Here is a 16,272-nt window from a genome sequence, read left to right as displayed (position 1 = left end):
TCAGCAGTTTCAAGAGTCATCTGTCCAAAGACGAGTCTGACCACATTCCTCTACCAATGAAACACCTTCAGTGCCTGCCATCGTCTGAAAACTGCAAGCTCCCTGGTATGACACGGAACAGCGGTCCCCAACCTTTTTGGCACCAGGGACAGGTTTCATGGAAGACAATTTTTCCCCAGACCAGGACTGGGGGGGCGGGGGGGGGCGGGGGTACTTTCAGGATGATTCAAGTGCACTACACTCCAGCTCACCTCTCGCTGTGTGGCCTGGTTCCTAACAGGTACCGATCCACAGCCTGGGGGGTGGGGGACATAGAAGGTTTTTCCTATTCCTGCCTTAGACAATTTCTCTGACTTTCTCTCTGTCCCCCTTCACCTCTCTACACCCATGCTTCAGGCATACCAAAGGATGACAGTTTTCTAAACTGCCTCCAAAAGTTGTCTCTTCTATCTCTGACAGCCCCCCCTTTTTCCTTTGCCCAGAGTAACTTTCTCTATTTCGTGAGCCCCAGCCCTGAAGAACCGCCATGTGAATCTCTGTTAGCAAGTTGCTACGTCCTCTTTACTCCATAGCACTTTCTACACAGCCCCGCAGCCTCCGCAATGCATTTGAACTAAATGTAGATGTATCTCATTTATCTTTCCATCCCAAAACACAGTGCACATCACAGACGTTCAATAAATGAAGGAAGGGAGGAACGAACCAGTTGCTGTCCACCCAGGCAAGCAAGGGTTCTGAGAAAACCAATGGCAATGAGCAAGTGCACAGAGGCGAGTGAGCAGGACAGTGTGACAGAAAGTCCGGGCAGGTGGTGAACCTTCAAAGGGCAGCAGGTGGCAGAGACCAGTCGCCCGGCGGGCCCCTCTCCCACCAGGTCCAGGCATGCAGCCTTCGGGCTGAGGCTCTAAGCATCCCAATTATAAAACCAAACCAGAGGTGGTCCAGCACAGTGAATGAAGTTTTAGTTACATCATAGCTTTGAAGTCTTTAGGTTTTTCTTTTGTGGATTTTAATGATTCTGACAGGATGTTGTCTGCTCTCCAAAAATGGTGTATTCTCAGAGAGAGAGGGAGAGGGAACACATGAGCGAAATGGAGAAGACACGTACTGGCTGGACGCAGGTAGTACCCAGGCACCCTCAGCTTAATCACAGAGGGCTCAAATCTGAAATGTAAAGCAAGGAACAGGGAAGAGGAAGCAATGCTCCAGGCACAGGACCAGAAACACGTGGTTATGTTAAGGTGAAAAGGTGAAGGGACTGAGAAGTACAGATTGGCAGGTACGCAGTAGTCATGGGGATGTACAAGCAACAGCACAGGAAACACAGTCGATAGTATTGTAATAACTATGTAAGGGGGCCAGGTGGGTACTGGAAGTACCAAGGGGACCACGTTGTAAAGTAGATGATCGTCTAACCAACATGCTGTGCACCTGAAACTAACAGAAAATAATACTGAATGTAAACTGTAAATGAAAAGAACTCTTTAAAGAAAAAAATTGTTTTTAAAGGCCACAGAGGTCTCCACTGTCGCATTCCGCTGCCCCGGGTGCTCCCTGTTTACTTCCAGCTGCATCAGCCACACTTCTGTGAGACGCCGGTGCCCACCACACGTTGATTGTTCTCGAACACGACCCCTTAGGTTCTTCTCTTAATCAAGCAAAGCTCTCAACACTTGCTGATTTTATATGCTCAAAATTTTAGTAGCAGTTAAAATCCAATTTTCACCTTGGATTCCTAGAATATTTCATTTGGTAGGGCAAAAATAAATCATTTCTCCCTACCGGGCCTCAAAAAGGTCCAAGGTTTTCATTACGGGACTCGGGCCGCTTTATCCCACGGCCATGTTTTTGCAGGTCCGCGGCCAAGAGCAGCACCAGCCATCGAATCGATTAAATAAATGGCCATGTAGGTGGTACCACGACACCGCGTTCTTCCTCAAACCAGGTCTGCACAGCAGGAGGCCGGGCCGCGAGGGATGAAGGCAGGCTCACAGCAAGGCACAAAGTTCTGTGTGTGCCCCTTTAGTCTTTTAACTGCTAGGGGCTTTCAACGTGCCGTCGGAAACTCCACCTGTGAGATCTCTGCGGCCATCCTCAGGGCTCTCACACACTCGACCACCCAACACTAGAGGTCCTCCCTGGACGCTGGAATACATCTAGAGGAAAAGAAGGTAAAGGAAGGATGTTCTCTCCTCCATGTCAAAAGGCTGCATTGGAGAGAACCACATAGAAGAGGATGCTAGCATTCAGAACGACCTTCTTTCAGACTGGAAGGTTCTGCTTCTGCATGACACATAATCACATGGCCACAGGCTGCGTCTGCCCAACTGCATGTCTATGCCCAGCCCGAGGTGAGGTTGACAAGTTAAAAACACACATGGAATTTCTCCTACGTGAATCATTCACCACAGTTTCAGAGAAAGCCAGTCTCTCATTTCAAGGCACACCTTGTGCATAAGGGACCCAGGAGAAGTGGGCTACGTTTATAGACCAATGTTCAGCTAATTCAAGTCAGAAAGAAAAGCCCCTTCTGTCAAATGAGCACTGTGCTGGAGCTCCTCAAAAAATTCACACAACTCTGGGCTGCAGAGGAAGGGGCCCCGGAACCCCGCACATCCAGGCCGGGGCTCGGCAAATGCATGACCCACCTAGAGCAGTGCAAGCAGAACGGTGAAGGTTCTGGCAGCCAGGCTGCCCTCACCTGTCTGTGGGGACCAGGAAAAGGTGAGCTTTTGGGGTGTGTCTACACCAGGCAGCATGCGGGCTCAGCTGGGGTACCGTGTGGGTACAGCCTATAATGTGTTGTGACCGCTGGACACTTGCCAGGCCCTCGGACACATGAACAGGCTCAGATATTTCACTAGTAAAAGGGCCACTCCATGAAGACGGCCACCATATCAAGGACTAGAATTTAGTCCTTTACTAATTACTGATGAATGTCTTTTTTAAAAATGGTAATATCGAAATACCCTTATGAATTAGCTCTATCACATAAATATAATTCATTTTACTTTATTATCATTATACAATGAAGAATAAAATATTCTGAGTGTGAATAAAGACCATTTTCTCAAAGAGAATATGGCACTGAACCAAGAAACAAGTGAAACAAAATGTTAAAATCATACAGATTCTTTAACTGTTTCTAGAGATTGCACTGCGGTCATACATGAAAAGAGAAAATGCTGATTCACTGCAACTCTAGCAAGAGTACACGGGACTGTGTTTAGGGAGGAGTTGAAACAGGACGGTGACTCAACTGCTGTACTGGGGGAAAAGATTCCAAAGAGAGGGAGCAGCGCTAGCTACGCCAGGGTCCACCACCAACTGGGAGAGGGCCCAGGGGTTGCTGGGTAGGAGGGAAGGACAGACAAAGGCAGGCCAAACACAAAGGAACCGCCAGTGAGCGGGGAAGGCAGAAGGAGGTGGCGCTCAACAGTGGGGTTTTCCAAACTTAGATTCCATTTGGATTTGAAGATCAAAACTAACCAAAAGACATGGGAAAGGAAACATCCAGTTTCTTTTCTCAAAGCAAAAAAAAAAGTTTTAGATTGCTTCCAATTAAATATCTGGCATCTTCAAAATAATGGCAAACACAGAAATACTGAGAAAGAAGAAGAGAAAGAAAACAATTAAGTGTTTTTATTAATGTATAGATTCTTTTACATCTGGTACTTCTTCTCAAATGTAAGTAAGAATTATTGGAATAGAGTATTCACTCATAGGTAGAAAAAGGAAGAAATATTTAAGATAAACAGGATCAGTAATCATTAAAGAACAAAAAAAAATGAAATTGAGTAATTATTAAAGGCCCACTGGCTATTCCTCTTCTCAAACAAATAGCAGAAGGGAACTGAAGCTCTGCACAGATAAGCTCTTTGCCCAGAGAGAGATGTCCTAACGCAAAGCAAATGCCTGGGCATCTCCACGCTCAGGAGAATTAGCGCTTGATGAGTTGAGAAATTGCCCTTCCCACACAGTCATGCCCCCAGTGGGCCCCATGAAAACTCCTATAGGATAGCAGTAGCTGACAAAAGGACAAGAGCATAGCTTTCGAACTTGGACCAACATGGACGCAAGTCATCCCTTGACCAATTACCACCTGCATGACTATGGGCAAAACTCTCCCAACCTTCGCCTACTTCCTCCTCCCTAAAATGGAACTGAAAATGTCCACGTTCACAGAGCTCTCAAGAGGACTGAGACAATACATCAGACACAGGTTCCATGCCCAACAGCCACGTGGCCAGCATGCACTAAGCTCGCACTCAGTATTAGATTCCTTTCTCTGGGGCCCTCACTTAAAAACCTGGGCTTACTTCACAAAGGACCAAGGACTCTACCAGTTACTTGATATACAATGCCCCAGAGTCAACTTATGAAAAAGTAACATGTAAGTAAATAATTAAGTTAGATATAAAAATAAGTAAAGTATTCTTAGCATTTTGCTTGAAATGCTCAGGTTTTCACAAAAGTGAAAAAAAGGCTAGTAAAAAAAGTGCTCAGAAAATAAATGCTGTGAACAATTTATAATTATATAGATTTTATTTTAATTCTACTCAAGAAGCATAATATGGTATCACCGAATTGCAATAATTCAAACAGTTAATATCAGTGCTCAAGCAGCAGATGATTTTAATTCGGGGACATCAAGATCTCTCTGGTTATGTACCATGTTTTGGTGCCAGAAGACCGAGACTAAAAAGCCAAAAGAGCAGAGCCAACTGTGCATCTCCTCCCCACAAGCATCTGTGGCCCAATCGTCAAACAATGGAGAACACAGGACTCCCTAACACGGATCCCAAACAATATATGGGTCCTTCCATGCTCACCTAGTGCTACAGACTAATATCTGTGTGCCCCTTCCCTCAAGTTCATATGTTGAAGCCCTGACCCCTAATGTGATGGTATTTGGAGGTGGGGCCTTTAGGACATAATTGAATTTAGATGAGGTCGTGAGGGCAGGCCCTTGTGATGGGATCGGTGTCCTTATAAGGAAGAGGAGACGAGAGCTTGTTCTCTCTTTGCCGTGGGGAGGGCACAGTGAGTAGTGGGTATCTGCCAACCAAGAAGAGAAACCTACTAGGAAATGAATCTGTCAGCACCATGGTCTTAAGACTCCCAGTTTCCAGAACTATGAGAGAATAAACATTGGTCATTTAAGCAACCCAGTCTTTCGTAGATTGCTATGGCAGCCCAGGGCACCTTATATAGATAGATAGCAATGGTTTCTTGAGAATCCTCTATTCCCAGAAGGGATGGTCGAAGGGACAGATGGAAGAGCAGAAAGAACGCTGGAGTAGAAACAAGAAAGCCTCGGTTCTAGTTCTCGCCAACCACAAACTCAATATAAGATGTGAAGCAGATGAACTTACTTCACTGGACTTTAACATTCTCATCAACAAAATTTTAAGAATAGGCTAATACTCAATGATGTGCCTAAAACCTACTATTTCATACAGGCTCTAGCTCACAGGTGATATTCTGGGAGTTACGGTGGAAGGGCGTCTTGTGTCAGGGCGAGCCTGTGAAGGTCAGTGTTCTTCGAATGCTACCTGCCTGCCTGGTTGACACACTAGAGTCCACGATGGCACCTGCTATCCAGTCTGAACCTCACACCCTGACCTGCACCAACTCCATCAGTGATAACCAGAATGGGTCTCCTCTTTACCCTGCCTCATGCCTACCCGCTTTCTGCCAGTCTATACTTAAAAAAAAAAAAAGAAAAAAGCAGCCCTATCTTCCTGAAAGTCACCATGGCCCTTTAAAATGGCTCTCTTCTAGATGAGACTGTAATTACTAATTGTAACAAATTACATATTATTATTATCGATAGGCAAAAACTATCAGAAACAATTCAAGATGGTCATGGAGATGCAGATGTTGCCGGTCTTGAGCTGTGACCCACTATAAAGTCACATTATGGCCACGGCAGTGTCCCATAAATTATTGCACCTGTGCAGTTGCCATGACCCCCCCCCCCCAACACACACACACCCAGAAGTATCTTATTCCAATGTTCTGCCATAAAACTTTGAGGTATTCTGGCAAACAGAAGTTACAACCTCGGTACAATGAAAACTGGCTGAAGGATGTGAATGCCATTTTTGGAAATCTTGGACTCCTTTTCATAAAAACAAGAGTGAGGTTCCTTATGGGGAAAGTTCCACTGTATGTAATGCGCTAGATTAGTCCAAACTTCTGTCACGGCTCCTCTTTGTTCCTATCATCAGTCTTTTTGCCATGATATAAACACATCTCTCCTCTGGCAAAGTGACTTTTTGCCCATCTCCCGAGCAAAATGGTAGTTCTTCTGGCCTCTGGACCAACTGTGGCTCTAAATTAAACTGGAAAACCCCATGAGAGCTCTTCAAGTCCGTGTACTAGAACATTAAATATGTTTATACCCGTGTGCCAATAAGAAAGAGGGTCCAAATCTCTGAACCCTGTCACCAATGCAGCCGCAGCCACATTATTTGATCAACTTGTTCTAAAGGCCTGTTGTCAGAAAGGAGAATATTGTACGATGGAGCGCTGGCAGGCGAACAAGCATTGTCTCATAAGAAGAGGAGGAAAATGCTTAAATACTTCCAGATTTTCTAAAAGAACTTGTAAAAAATTTGCTTTGGCTTGAGCAGAACATTCTTTATAAGCAAGGTTTTTTAAAAAAAAATCCACCCAGCTTTCTTTTATTAGAGTAATTAAAACAATGTTAGGTATTTGGGGGTATCTTATACAACCATAATCCTCTGATATTTCGGGCTATTGATTTTATAAAGTATCGACTGTGACTCGGGCATTAGCTGCTGGAAAGGAGGCACATGCATCTCTGAGAGTGTGTTTGTTTAAAGCCTGCCGAAGCCAAACCATGGGCTTCAAGGAATTCCAGACAACTACTTTAGTTTATGAAATGGCATTTTAAAAGTTACACCAAGGCAAAAAAGGTTTTAAAGTAACATACAGAAGGAAAACAAAAATTCTTAAGCCTGAAACTTCTGAGTTGACATCTTTTCTAAAGAAATGGTCAAATTTGGGCTGCCTTTTTCCTCCAGCTCTACAATGATTTGAGCATTTCAAAAGTCCACCAGGCTGTGATATATGTGTCTTGCTATTCTTAAATTACAAAAAGGGTAATTAAGTATTGGCATGACTGTATTTTTGGCATGCTAATTCCTATTACCCATCCCTTGCAGCAAAACAACACGTCACATCATAAATCCTAGCGCTACACGGTGAAAATACAAAATTTATTTTAAGTTCCATTTATTTCAGACGCAAGAATGTGTCTAAAAAAGATATATTTGTACTGAGGGAGGAAATAAAAATGGGCACATATTAGTAACCAATAGGCATGGTTACTATTACTATGGCAACCAGACCACTCCCAAATAATAAGCATATAAAGACCTCTTTTCCCCAATGCTTATTTCTAGAACTGTATTGGGAGAAACGTTTCTATATTAAACTTCGATGTCTGTCTGTTTCCTTTTTGTCTACGTAGAGCTACTGAAAGGAACAAAGACTATTTTGGACCTCACAGCACGATGTAAATTCTAACACGTGCTTCATTGTTAAGCTTTCAGTTTTCTGTGTCTTATCCAAGTACACAGAACTCAAAACTAATAACTACTTGTGGTCTGGTTGCCAGCAGTGTAGATAAACTGAATGCCACAATCCTACTAATAGCTTTTTCTAGTTCTCTGCAAGCAGGAAATCACGTCTGTCCTGACCACTACTGCCCTGCCACTGGGCAGGAACATTTACAACTCACCGAAGAACCGCTTGCTTCCCCGCTAGTCCCGGCTCCCTAACTGCATGAGTCAGCTGGGGCTGCTACGACAAAGTATTACACCATCAACTGAGACAGAGGTAGGGTAGGGTAGGAGCTTAAACAACAGACAGTCACTTCCCCATCGCTCTGGAGAGTCGAAATCCAACATCGAGGTGCCCAGCAGGGTCAGTTCTGGGGAGGAGTCCTTCCCTGACCTGCGGGAGGCCACCCCCTTGGTGCGTCTTCAACATGCAAAGACAGCAAGCTCGCCATGTCTGATAAGAACACTAATGCCACTGAATCAGCGCCGGCCCCCCACACATGACCTCAGTTAATGTTAGTTATCTCCCCACAGAGTCTATCTCGAAACACAGTCACAATGGGGTGAATGCTTCAATACAGGAATTTTGAGGGGGACCACAGTTCAGCCATAACACTGCCACAAAACCAGCAGTGAGACAGGGCCCAGGACCCACTCTGGGTCCTTGCGGCACCTCTCTCCTTTTACTGCAGGAACCGAGGAGACTGCGTGGTCTCAGTAGCCCAGCGATAGCAGCCCGGGTTCCTGAGAGCCGTGCAGCACCCAGCCCACAGCTCAGCTGTGAGACATCCAATGGGTACAGAAGGGAAGCGTTTCTTGTTCTTATTACCACAGCACAACTGAGCCTAACCTGAGTAACGCTCAGACGCTTAGGACCTTTTCCTCTGGGCCTGGCACTGAGCTCAGTTCATAAGAGCCCTGCCCTCATGAAAGGGACAAGCTTATGGGGAAGAGAAAAAAGGCAAAAAGTCAACAACTTTAAGACACTCAATTTAAAATGGTCTGATGGATTAAAAATGCAATAAGTCAGGAAGGAGCCCTGGCTGGTATGGCTCGGTGGATTGAGTGCCGACCTGTGAATCAAAGGGTGGCTGGTTCGATTCCCAGTCAGGGCACATGCCTGGGTTGTGGGCCAGGTCCCCAGTAGGGGGCGAGCAAGAAGAAACCACACACTGATGTTTCTCTCCTTCTCCCACCTTCCATCCCCCCCTCTAAAAATAAATAGAATCTTTTTTTTGTATTTTAAATATATTTTATTGATTATACTATTGCAGTTGTCCCAATTTCCCCCCTTTATTCCTCTCTGCCCTGCACACCCCCTCCCACAATAAAACCTGTTTTTTAAGAAAAAGAAGAAGTCAGAGAGGAGAGAGCAATGTGGGTCAGAGGGGGACCAAAAAGTTTTGGGGAGGTACTGAGAGGAGTCTCTCTAGTCAGGGTGGATTTGAGAGAACATTCTAAGTGTTGACTACATTTGACGTTTACACAGTTTGCTCTGTCCACAGTCCTGTGCATCTGTGAGTATCAATGGCATCTAAGGTTGTGGAAAAGAAAGATGTCGAAATTGTCGCAGAGGACTGTGGGGCTGAAAGACTCCTCTCAGCCAAACCAGTTATTTGTAAAATAAAGAAACTGAGGGCCAGAGAATGGAATGGCGAGTTTGCCAAAATGGAAAAAAGAGCTATCGACTTGGAAATAACAACGCAAGCCTGTCCCTACCTCTGTGAGCCTCGAGTTTCACTTAAGTAAATGGGAGGCAAGAATACCTACTTTCCCTTGTTTTGAAGTTGTTCTGAAGGTCAAGTAAGGTCATAAGTGTGAATGTTCTCTACCAGCTATCAACTTGATAAAAATACACGGCCCTCCTAAGATGCCTGCCCCCAAACCACAGAAGGTTAGGACAGTTTTTCTTTTTTTTTTTTAAATCTTCATTGTATTTTTCCCATTACCTTTAGTTCTTAACAACTCTGTTAAAGTTTGCACAATCAAAACCAGTTCTCTACAAGGTGACCACCTTGTAGGTACTGCTACCTGTGTCCAAAATATTTAAAACTCCTCTGTCTGGATTTCAGAATTCTCTTCGGGTCTACAGACATATTATTCTAAACATCCTCAATGGTAGCAAATCAAAGCTCCCGAAGGCTGCAGTGACTTCTGGGAGCTTCTGGGAGCAGTGACTTCTGCAGATTCATTGAGGATGTAGTGGAATAAATGAGGGAGCTGCAAATGAGGAGAGCAAAGAAATGGTTCTGACACAGTTCTTCCAAAGCAGGGATTTCAAAGTGGTTTATACAACTGCAGTATTACTAGTGTAAATGCACAGTCTCATAAAGAGATCTCGTTGCAACTGAATCTCCAATGTTACATATAAATTCATTTAAATACAAAAAGGGACAACAAGAGAAAGAAAACTGGAAGGAAAGACCAAGGACCATCATCATGGTTGGGGTAGCTGCAGGGTGGAGCGGAGCAATCACTCTATTGTCTCTCAACACAGGGAGATGCTGCCGTTTTCACTACAGTTTTATGCAACAGATTCCAGGGGACTGGATGGTGGGTTTGGTTTTGGGGGGGTTGTTGGAGGTTTTTTTGTAAACAAGATGATTCCACTTTATCTGAATAAATCTCAGTTCCAAGGCATCATATAGACCAAGAAACATCAGACCCTAGAAATACCAGCTGTGGCTCTTGAAACATTTTTGTAATTCATAGAGCCTCAATCAACCATCAATTCAAGCCATGGTCTCTTAAAACTACTTCCAACACGCTCAAAACTATCCTCTTCTCGCAAAGGTAATGACCACAGGATCTTGCCACTTTGTCAGTATCAGAAACAATGTAACATACTTCCACTCTGGACTTCCCTATAATTATTTCCAGTGCCCATTCTTCTGCAAAAGCAAGAATCTAATTATTAATAGGTGCGTTATTTTAGTCAGTCCTAGAGGTATAAAATACAGACATTTGATATCTCACGTCACAACAACGGCATTTTCATTGCCAATTAAAAAAAAAAAAAAAAGGCCAAGAGGATGGGCGTGGAAAAGACCAAGCAGCACAGACTGGATTGTGTATGAAACAAGTCAGGGTAAGTGAACACTCGAAGCTGACGCTGGTCTCGGCAAAGACTGGATGTTAAGCGGTAGGAAGGGTAATGTCTGGGTCATCACCCATTCTCTGCAGTGCTCTACTTCAGTTCTAAGAATCTGTATTTTGATTACCCTAACAGCTCAGTCCCACATTCTCAATCCAAATAAAGCTAGCAGGCCTTCCCGTCACTTGGCAGGAGCCCAGTAACCTGCAGACGTGTTCCCTTTCCCCTGCAGCATTCCCCCCTCTGGATATAGTCCTCGTCTTCGACGCCAGGGGCGAAGGCCCCTGCACCACGCAGCCGGTCTGGCCGGGGTTCAGGAGCAGGGCCGGCCAGCACTGCCGAGCCCCAGGCACTTACCACTGAGACGTGCGCCACACCTTCGGCGATACCTCCGCTGTTGACACAGGTAAGGTTTGGCAAGGATGGCCGTGGTAGAGCCACTGGAGACAACCAGACTCACTCACACTCAATTAAATATGTCTTAGATTATGCCAAAGGAGTATTTGAGTGGGACACTGAAGAAAAACCCAGATGGCAAGGGAAGGGCCTGGTGTTAATGACTTATTCCACCTGAAGGAGGCCAAGCTTCAGTAAATTCCATCAGCACACGCTAACAGGGCTCTCTGCTCATGGGGAAGGCAGACGCCTGGTAGCTCCAGCCCTGCCTTCCTTAATCATTGCCCAACAGCCCCTCGGCAAGATGAAGTTCACCTGGGAAGGTCCTGCCCTCAGAGCACCTGAGCTGGGGAAACAAGGTAACACGCACCTCTGCTGACCCAGCCGGGCTGACTCAGCTGTCCTCCCCCATGAAGGATGTTGCATGCGTGAGAGACTGAGTCTCCAGTGTGTTTTATAGTGATGCTTTCCTTAGACTTCTCATCTTTTTATGTCATTTTGGTCTCCATATAGGGAAATAACCCGTGGGAAAGGGTTGCAATAATTCTGGCACTATCCCTGTCAGAATAAAACTATTATTTCATTATCGCTTTAGGCTTCACCTCAGTAACATAGTCGGGGCAGAGGGGAGCCTCTGTAAATTAAACCACAGGTCTCCAAGCAGCACTTACTACCCCAGCTCCCTCAACTGAGTACTAACTTCACCTTCCATCACTGGGCAGAGATGGTGAACACCTACAGCCCATCTCCGCATGCACATCTGCCTCTATTCATCCACCTCCATTTCTCCTGCCACGTGGAGCTGGCAGCCACGCCGTCTGTTTCCCTGCTTCTCATTGGCCTCTGCGTGGTGCAACCCAGAAATATTTCTCTTCAAAGTCCAGTGACGGAAGTATGCAGACTTTTTCTTCAAAAGTACTTTCAGCCATGTAATTAGAATACTTTCCACTTCGATGAGCTCACACGTTCCTGTTAACTTCTCCATGGTGTGTATTTTTTTAAAAATGTTTTAAACCAAAGCTAAGTGCACTGGCCCTTCAGAATTGTGTGCGCATGTGTGTATTCCAGTACTAAGGTTTAGAGCTTGATGATGTTACTGAATTTATCTGCCAAGAGACCTATCTCCAATTAAGTAATCTTTTTCTCCAATGGCCCATTCTGTTTCCATTCTTCCTATCCAAAGAGAACGGTTGGAACAACTTCTGAAGGTTCTGAAGGGATCCCAACCAGTTCTCATGTCACTTTAACTCAGTTTGGCCTTCGGTCTTATTATTTATATGACCAATAATTGAAGGAAAGAAAGGCTTTTCTAGGGCTTTCACCATTTCACAGCAAGCTCTAATCCTTTCTTCCTAATCCACATGACGATTATTTTTTCCTATAGAATACATATTAAGGAATTTGATCTTAGAGAGTTTGTTTCTTACATGTTTATTTCTTTTTTTACTGATCTGGGAGATTTTACAGCTGCAAACTATGAAGGTGGGGTTGTGCATTATTTGTCTTTATGGTGTAAGAGTGCTGTGCTAAAAATATCTGTTTACCTTTTTTCAGGTTTTCCAGTATTTTCGTTCTTCTTAGCTAATTCGGGTTTTCAGATGTGGCATTTTCTGGTCTTTTGGCACCTGCCATTGGTCTCGAATAATTTTTTTGTCTCACCCTGCAATGCCTATGAGTAACAAAGGAATAACAATGCCCCGCCCTGAGCAAAAGGGCATCTGACTGCCAACTAGGCAACCACTGACCCAGCATGGTACATGGGCCTTGAACCCTACACTGTGATCCTGACCTCTTCACAGACAAGGCCTTTTCATAGTGCCTGGCATCATTAAGTAATAGAAATATTTATTTCTAACAATTGGGCAACAAATAAAACATGTTTGAAACAACCAAAAACTCAGATGCCAAATAAGTTTCACATTTGGGTCACAGTTTAAAGCAAAGGGGACCCTGCACAGTGGGACGGGCGTACATATATTCAACGTCCCTGTGGTTCAAAAATAGACTAGAGGGATATTTTCTGAAATTTGGCCTCTTCTTATTGATGAAAACTAGCACGGGAACGTTCAGATTGTAATTACGGGAAAACATGAGATTCCCCTGAAAAGTGGCTGCGAATTGTAACCACTAGAGATGCAGCTCTAACTTGACCTGTGCAGTGAGCAAACTCCCCAACATGTTTTCAAATACACGCGGGGGGCCTGTCTACCCCAGGCAGCACGAATGCCTAACTGCCAGAGCTGTCGCCTGTCAAGCACTTGAACTTGATTTACGTTCAAGAATCCCGTTCCTCTAAGCCACCCCATATATTTATTCATGTCTATTCTTTTAATATGTTTAATTTAATGATGTCTGTACCCAACCCAACTCACATAAAAATCAATACTTTGTATGATATTAAGCATGAGACATTATTTTTAGGACTCTGAAAGGTGAAACATCATTTTCTACGATAGGAAGGATCCCCCCACTCCCATGACACTCTGTCAAGGTGAAAGACATTCTAGTTATTTCCAACTCCATTATCCCTGCTCTCTTCTCTTTATGTACATGCCAAAGAAATGTCCTCTGTGCTCATGCATCTAATGGTCATCACTAGACCCACTCACTGACCACTGTGTTTTTTCCATTAATCCTTTCTCCCTCTATCACTCACACGGCGCTGCAGTCCCTGACTGATATCCAGGAATAAACCATTCTGATGTCAATCAAGAATGAGGCTGCTTAAAATAAGATATAGCTACTCATCTTCACCTCGCAATCCTCCCCCAAGGGCCAGTGAATCAATCATAGCAAGCATTTATCTGATTTCTGAAGCAAGGAAATTCAGGAGAGCCCAACTCATCACCATCTTTTTCTTTCTAACAGCCTGTAATCAAATCCTGATGCTTGATTCCTCGCAGAAGCCCTTGCTGTCGTCTCTCCTGGATTGGACTCCGGTCATTTCACTCGTGGACCAAGGCCACCTTTTCTTCCCTGACCTCCTCCTGTCTACCTCACATCTGCCCACCCACCCTATTCATCACCAAGCTGAAACATTTTAAATTCTTTTGTAAAAATTCGCGGACTATACAAATGTTCCAACTTTGAAGTTCAGCTTCAAGTTATAGTGTTCCACAGGCATAGCTCAGGGTTACTGCCGTTCAGTTCCAGACCTCCCCGGTAAAGCAAACACTGCAGCAGAAGCGAGTCGCATGAATGTTTTGGTTTTCCGGTGCACAGAAAATTCTATTTACAATATCCTGTCGTCTATCAAGTGTGCAGTAGCAATATGTCTAAAAAATATTTTAATGAAAAATACTGTATTATTAAAAAATGCTAACCACCATTTCAGCCTGTTACAGAAACAGGGCCAACAGACTCGCCCAAGGCAGGGTCGCCAGAAACCTTCACTGAAAAAAAAACCCCGTATCTAGGAAGCACAATATAATGAAAACAACAAAAGGAAGCACGTCTGTACTTGTGCATCCAGAACATTTTAACCTCCCCCTTTATTACTCATCAGAAAACTTCCAATATGCTGAACTATCCAGAGAACAGTACACGATCTCTCATATGACCACTTCCCATAGCCAACAACTGTTAGCTCTGCAATATTTGTGTGCATTCATTTGCACATAAATGATCAACATCATGGCATTTTACTCCTACCAGTTTCAGCATTTACCTCTTGAAAATAAGGCCACTGCCCCACAAACCCTAATACTATTATTGCCCCTAAAAAATTACTAATTCTAAAATATCACCTAATATCTAGTCCATACTTAAATTTCCCCAATTGTTTCCAGATATTTTCTAGAGGAGGAGGTTTTTTTCTTAAATAAAAATCACAATTCGTTTAAGGTTTAGATATTACAGTTTTTGTTGTGATTCTTTAGTCTCTTTCTAGAAAAGTCATCCTAGTTTTTTTCTTTTATATGATTTTTTTTAAAGAACCAGGCAACAATGTCCTACATTATGAACCTGTCTAATGGCAGTGCTGGGGGTTATATTTTTAGCTCGTGTCTTTACCCTCGGGGATTCCCTATAAGTTGAGGGTTAGGTAGAAAAGCTTGATTAGATTCAGGTTAAACATTTTGGGCCAAAATACTTTTAGGGTGATATGCAAACTTTGTACTGTATCACATCAGGCGGCACAGAGCTCTGGTTGTCCCACTTTTTATGACTCTGAGTTGGATCACTTGATCAAGCAGGCTTCACACCGTTTGCTCTTTGACAGCAAGTCATGAGTCTGGCACTGTGTCTCGGACTTAAGAGGCCTCACGTCTGAACAAACACCTGCCAGGGATCCAGGGCCATTACACGTCTCCAGTCTCACTGACACTTCTTCCTCACCCATTTCTTGCCAAGTTCTCTTTCCTCTGTTCCACTTTCTCTGTGAGTTTGCTTTCCTAACCAATCACCCATTTTCCTCCGTCATCCAAGCAGTTCATGAAATTCTACTCTATGGAGCTTCCCTTGATTTAAACACATTAACCACAGTTCATACTGGGTTCTCAACCTCTAGCTTACTGCCTATTAGAATGTGCACAGAAACAAGGGCTATTTCTGCTGAATTTGTTTTGTATTCTTACTGCAACACATAAACATGGGTGCTTACCGATACCTTTATGGCGTTAAAAGTCTCAATAGTCGAAATCTGCAGCTAATAAAGACTATTGCCACGAGCAAAGCACTATTGAGCATGTATGCAGTTGCTTTTACCATTTATTTAAAATCTACCTCTGCCTCCCTCTGCAGCTGTGTACATGAGCCAACCATAGCAAGAAAGCACAAATGTTTGCAAACATCTTCGTAGCATGCATTTTACATATTATTAACTATTTACCATGAGTATATTTTTTTAATGCCTGGGTCATCCTAATTGCACTAATCAATTGGGCAATTAGAGGCACTCAGCAACATGTCTCACCAACAAGAAGACAAACTAAGGATATATAATGAGTGCAAACTGAGGAAGTTTTCTAACAGGACTTGTTCTGAAGCTTCATGTTGGGGACCACACATGCAAAAAAGAATTAAGAATGGAGGTCGCTATCTGGACCATTCAGACTAGAAGTCAGAGAGACACCCAGATAAGGCAAAAGTGTTCCACCGACTCTGAATTATCCGAGTAACTCCACCAATTAGCCAATTCACTTTGATTATGTAGTCCATCTTAGGCTTCAAAGTAAATCATTCTTAAATCTT

General features: G+C 43.8%; 1 protein-coding gene across 19 annotated transcripts in view; it reads right to left on the bottom strand.

Annotated features, from left to right (window-relative positions):
- The window catches only part of LTBP1 (latent transforming growth factor beta binding protein 1), a 352,163-nt gene that overhangs the window by 151,418 nt on the left and 184,473 nt on the right, over positions 1–16,272 (bottom strand). The gene's annotated exons all lie outside the window — the stretch shown is intronic.

Source organism: Artibeus jamaicensis, unplaced genomic scaffold (assembly GCF_021234435.1).
Source record: "Artibeus jamaicensis isolate MK-2021 breed Jamaican fruit bat unplaced genomic scaffold, CSHL_Jam_final contig_465, whole genome shotgun sequence".
NCBI lineage: Eukaryota > Metazoa > Chordata > Mammalia > Chiroptera > Phyllostomidae > Artibeus > Artibeus jamaicensis.
This window is presented reverse-complemented; position numbering and strand designations above follow the sequence as displayed.